Source organism: Aythya fuligula, chromosome 17 (assembly GCF_009819795.1).
Source record: "Aythya fuligula isolate bAytFul2 chromosome 17, bAytFul2.pri, whole genome shotgun sequence".
NCBI lineage: Eukaryota > Metazoa > Chordata > Aves > Anseriformes > Anatidae > Aythya > Aythya fuligula.
The window spans coordinates 3,065,096-3,071,095 of NC_045575.1; the positions used below are offsets into that span (position 1 = coordinate 3,065,096).

At 43.8% G+C, this 6,000-nt stretch overlaps 1 protein-coding gene across 1 annotated transcript in view; it reads left to right on the top strand.

Moving 5' to 3' along the window:
• Positions 1-3,213, top strand: part of ATP2A2 (ATPase sarcoplasmic/endoplasmic reticulum Ca2+ transporting 2) — a 44,397-nt gene extending 41,184 nt beyond the window's left edge. The window contains exon 21 of the mRNA XM_032199123.1: positions 2,433-3,213. The gene's annotated coding sequence lies outside the window, so the exon portion shown is untranslated. The remainder of the gene's footprint in view (positions 1-2,432) is intronic.
• The last annotated feature ends 2,787 nt before the right edge of the window (positions 3,214-6,000 follow it).

The following is a 6,000-nucleotide window of genomic DNA, read 5'->3' on the forward strand; positions in this document are numbered from 1 at the left end:
GGAAACTTACAGGTCATGTAATTTAGAATTCCTTGAGATCAAAATATATCCAAGTCCATTGTCATTTGTTGGAAACAATAGAATTGTGGCCAGATTTTTTTTTCAAGGGGGCAGGAATAGCCACTGAATCTTTGAGCAATGGCTCTGTGTAAACCTCCAGAGCACCCATGTTGCTGTGCTTTTCTAAGCCATGTATGTCGCAGTAGTTGAGAGCAATTCTTGTACAGTTCTTTTCCTGTCTATTACACAAAATAATTCTTGCATACAACACCTTTCTCCTTATCTCTAAGACACTGCAGGGGAAAATGGATGAATTAAAATTCAGTCTTTTGACACGTTCTGTTGAATCTTTGTCTGGCACACTCAGTTGTGCGTGTTGAAGACAAATCTTGCTGAGGGCTCACTTGTATCAGTTATCTCAGGGTCTCACTTGCAGTAGGAGCCTTCTGTTTCTTGGAGTTTACCTTTGAAAGCTAGGCTGTTGGTTGGGTGAATGGAGTGGCATTTATCCCTCCTGACTGCTTCTGCAACCTCAGGAGCCTGGTTTTGTAGGGTATGCTTAAAGAGCCCAAGCAATCTTAACCTACCTTGCTTTTCTTTATTATTTTTAGATGTCTCCTGGTCTTGCTGTCTAGACCTCTTTGCAGAAATGGAGCAGTAGGGTTCCCTATGATCAGTACTTCATTATTGCTGGTTCAGTGGCAACTTCTGTTATACTTCAGTACTTCTGTTCTCCAGGTGTTGCCACTATAAGATGCAGGCCAGCCTGGTGTGGTCTGGACTGGCCAAACATTAAGACTTACCATGTGCTTCTTCCCCTGTGGTCAAGCACCCAGCACTAAAATTGCTCTGCTGTGGGCTTTCAGGTTTTATTTCCCATCTCAACTTTAGAAGATAACTTCATACCTTTTGTTTCCCTTTGCTCTCATCTCACTGAGCTTCATCTCTCTGGTCTTCTGAATTCCTCACACCTTGCTTGTTTTCTAGCATGTGAGTGGTGTGTAAGATTAACATTGATTGTGACTGATGGTACCATATGTAAGAAACACCAGGAGGGATCCCAGCTTATGCTGGGAAACCAGTGGGTTTTGCTATGACAGCAGTGCCTCCTGAATTCAGTGTTCTGTGGGCTGGTCCAAAGCAGAGCAAAGAGGATGGTCAGGCAGCTGCAGTCATGCCAGCAACATGGAAACAAGGGCTTTTATCTTTGTCATGCCCCAGGTGCTCTCAGCTTTCAAATGGCAGTGATTCAAAGTACTGGTTTTGAGCTGCACAACTCAAGCTGCTCCTTCTTGCCTGTATCCAGGCACTAAAATTAGTCCATGGTTGGTTTCTCAAAGCATTACCGCAAATAAATCAGTATGAAAGAAGCTGCAGAAAAATACATCCCAGTCTCTCACAGTGCTGCAAAGCTGATGGTTGTAGAGAGGCCGTTCTGGAGAAAGCTCATGGTAAGAAAATGAGTTCTTAATCTGATGATAAAATGCAGTACAGCAGTCCTCTGTCACTGTTCGAAGAACACAGCTGATGCACAGAATATATGTGGTAAACTGCTTAAAGATGGTTAAATTTGCTGAGATGAAGGGAGGTAAAAACTGATACAAAATTGTCTGTCTCTTGCACCTGTCTTGTTTACCTTCTTGCACTTCTAACCATTAACTGTTTCCCTAATCTCTGCTAATTACATCCTTAATTACATTAATATTATGCGTTCTCAAATCCTAGCAGGAGAGCCTAAATTTTAGTGTTAAGCAGTGTTTTGAAGAGCCACCCTTTAGTTCTAGGCAATCAGAGTACACTTTTTCCAGACCCAAGGCTAACCTTACGCTGTATTTTAGGGGTAAAGTCCAGTAGTTATACTGTACTCTACCCTTTGCCTACGCATTAATCTGTGTAGTTTAACGACTTCTTCGGAGCTTTCCTACTGCTTCCCAGAATAAGCTGCGTAACTTAAAAAAGGGACATTGTTAGGTCACTTCAGGGCCAAACTTGCACTATAATGCCTCGATTAAAAGAACACTCTTCAAGATTATTTATTTTAAAGGGGAAAAAATAGCTCAAACTGGGTACTATAAGAAGCTGAAAGACAGACGAGTCTCCCTTTACTTTTTACTATTTACCACTAGTCAGGCAAAGAAATGCAAACGCTATCCAGACATACCTCAATTCATCTTCATTTATGGTCTTCTGGAGAAGGTGCTGACTTTGATGATAAAGGGAGCTCTGCTGAATTCAGAAGAGCTGAGACATAATCCAGAGTGTCCTGGGCTTTAAGAACAAAGTAACCTGAGAGTGTCCCTTCAATGACAGAGCAGTTGTTATCAGACTTAACATTCTTTCTTCTGTCACTGTTGATCTTAGTCTTGCTTTTACAATGATACTTTGCATTCATCCTTTTATTAACTGTTTCCTTTTCTTTCTTTCCTTTTCAGCAATACTGGAGTAATCGCTTCCTAAACAATTTTGCAGAAATGTAAGGTTGTTTTGTTGCGTGCATGTGTTTTTAGCAACACATCTACCAAAACTTCTGCATGTATCATGTGTAAAGATTCTTTGCTTTCCCTAAAAACAAAACTCATTGTGTTCTCTGTGGAAGAAATGTGTGGTACCATTAGGACTTCAGATGTACAAATGTGCAATATAGTTACAGAATTGGAAACTCTCTCCAGAGAAGTTTGGGTTCTGTGCAGCATGGAGAAGAGTTTGTTTATCTTTGAACAAGAATCGCCGAGCTGTCAGCCAATTTTCCATATTCCTGTATGTAAAATGTCAGTTTATAAAATGTACAATATCAAAACTGCATGCCTTCGGTTGTAGACAAATCTCTGTATTGTATCATCCAAACATACTACTCTATAACAGCTTATGTACAATGCTATCCTATTTATAAAACTCATTGAAAAGATTACAGATGAATGTTAAACTGTAAGCCTCCAATTCATACCTTTGGATTTTTTTATCATGTGTGCAAATCAACCTGTTTTGCACTGTAATGTAACTTATTTAAATCTAAGGCAGTAAGACAGATGTTGGTGCAATACAAAATATTGTGATGCATTTATTTAGAAAGCAGCAAATGATTTAGCCAGTTACCACAACTGCATGTATGACCTTTAGAAGTTGTAAATAAGATCAGTTGTCTATTTACATGCTGACAGTAAGAAGCATCACACCTAGTTTCATTTGTATCAGGTAAATAAATTTATTCTACAATACATACTTTGTGTGTTATTTTATGCACTTTGTTTTCCGCAGGTACATGCGTACATACTTCAGCGTGCTCTTATATTAATGCCAGGATGACACATATTTGCACCAACAGCATTGCAATCTTTCCTTCTAGAACTATGCAGATGCCAGCTGCTCTTCCAGCAGTATTGACCTCCTCGCTGGTGTGACTTCCTCTGTCCAGGGGCTTGTGTGTGTGTTTAAGGGACACTGTCAAGTACTTTGATCACTCAATTTTTTTTAAAATGCTCCATTGTTTGTAAATCCCTCTGAGAAACTTAAAATAAACATTTCTTTCCCAACTACATCTCTATTTTTTGTCCTTTTCTATTTCCTAAATTGCCCCAGCCCTCAGTAGCTGCTGGCCCCTTCCACCTTCCATAGGCAGAAGGAAGATAAACCAAGAGTTACATTTGCTACAAGCCACGACCAGCTTGCTTACAGCTGCTTTTGTTAGTCATGGCTTATTCCCTTCCTCAAGACTTAGGCAATTCTGCTGGTAAGCATGCTGCAGCAGTGCAGTTCCCTCCAGGTCACAGCATCAGAGCCCTCGTTACAGCGTTAGGCAAGGCTAAAGCACTCCGAAGGGTAAAAGCTGGGTTAGCCAAGTGTCCTGTAATGCTCTGCTCTGACTCCCATAAACCACGTTTTGTTTGGAGTAAGAGGAGGGAAGTAAGGGCACAAGCAGAGCCTCTCTAACTCTGCAACTTCAGCCAACTTCAAAGGGGAGTAATGCGTTTTAAATTAACTGTAATGCCTCTCCAACTAGCCCATGATACCAGCACAGCGCCAGCAAACAGCGTTACCCAAATTAGGTGACATGTCTGAGCCCCTTCAAACACAACAGCACGAGGTTTAAAAATACTAGAGCCGAATTCCGTGGCTGAGCTCTGCTATATGATGGTCGGCGCTGCATTAATACATAGGGCTGGAGGAGAAGGCTGCTTCCTACTATGGTAGTGTTGTTCCCAGCAAGCTGAGCTCTGCTCCTAACCTCTGGGCCAAGGCTGTCAGAACCGAGTTCAGCACAGCTTTTATCTGCAGCTGCAGCTCTTCCCTCCACCTTATTTATAGACCGGCTCCTGCGCACACCAACAGCACTGTCACCAAATAACCTCCCAGAGCTGCTCCCAGCACAGGCCAACAAACAGCAGCTGTCCATTACACTGTGCAGACACCTGAGCTAAACAATTAAAATCATTTGTTCAGCCCATTTGGGAAGAAACTGCCCCATTAGCAAACATCTCTAGGCTGGTGTTCAGGAAATGGTGAGAAAAACAAAGCTGTCTTTATCAACTACAGGCAGCTGAAGTCCAGTTTCTCAGAACACACACACACAGTGTAGCAACAGCTTGTAAAAGCTACTCCTGCTGCCCAGCTGAGCTGATGCCTTCTTTTCTACTTTTGTAAATACTTGCCAGTCTGTACGTTTGGTATCGGTGCTGTTGACAATTAATTCATTGTTCAGAAAACAGCTTCAGCTTCCACTCCGTACTGCTGCCATGGTGCGAGGATGGTTTCGGCATTTCTGTGTTGACAGCACAGCACTGGGGAGTGAACTGAGACCAAACCCTTAACTTAGCTTTAAACATTTTTTTTTTTAGTTATGATCTGCAAGCATAACTAGTCCCCAAATGAACTGCAAGCAGCACTTCTGGAGTACAGCCACACAGAGAAAACTTTGTGAAGCTCAGTGGGTTGCTAGGTACTCAAGTGCGAGAGCATGTGGGGTAAGAGATGCTGAGATAAACAGCTTCATCGCCCCCCTCCTCCTCCTCACCTCGCTGCACAGCCCTGCCTCCAAAGCACCGCATGGATGGGCCCCACTCTGACAGCTGTGGAAGGAAGAGAAATGGTTCCTGGCACCCTCAGGAATTATGGGCAAATTACATCAAGCTCCAGGACGGGGCAGAAAACAGCCCCGTCTCCTCAGCCAGGTGAATGTGACTGCGTAAGATCCGAACCCACAGCCACCCCCAGGCTGGTGGGTGAGAAATGAGGAAAGCACTTGGTAGAGGAGAAAGCTCATTTGTTTCACAACCTCAGCTCTGAAAAAGAGCCTCAGGAAAATCTACGGGCCGAGCCCACAGAAGCCACAGAATGAAGAAGAGCATCCCACCCTCTGCTCAGCCTGCAGAGCCCTGAGCACCTGAAGACAGTTTTAGAACATTTCATCCCCAACGATTCAGCTGCTCTAAACCAAACTCCACCAGAGCACCACACACCTTCCCCACCACCGGCTGACTTCTGTCCCCAGCAATCTAACACAAGCCCGCTGCTGTCATTCGATGCCCAAACCAAAGATGCACAATCAATACCGAAGGGAACCAATCTAACTGCAGTCATGGCCTCAGGTTCTGCTATCAGCCACAGACACCTCAGAAGCAGTTAACTGCAGCCCAGAGGTGAGGCTCTGCAAAGCCCGTGGGACGCTGCACAGAAAGCTCTAAGCTAAGTGGGGCAGCATCGAGAGCGGCGACCAGGGGCTGAGGTGGAAAATGTAGGTCAGCTCTACTGCTGCTGAAGAAACCCTGCAAGATCAGTAGTCACCAAGCTCGGAGTGCTCAGAAGCCTTCTGACATGGGTTTAGCAGGCTCAGCTGTCTGCCTAACAAGGTCAAGGCCCCTGCTGTGTGTTTAAATAGAGACAGAGGGACCTGAATTCATATGGTAAGAGTTATCTTCATCAGCCTCCTGGAGCAGCTTGAAGGGAATGCGCAAAATCATGAGAGCACCCAGAAACTTCCCTTTTAATTAGATCTTTTGGAGGCAG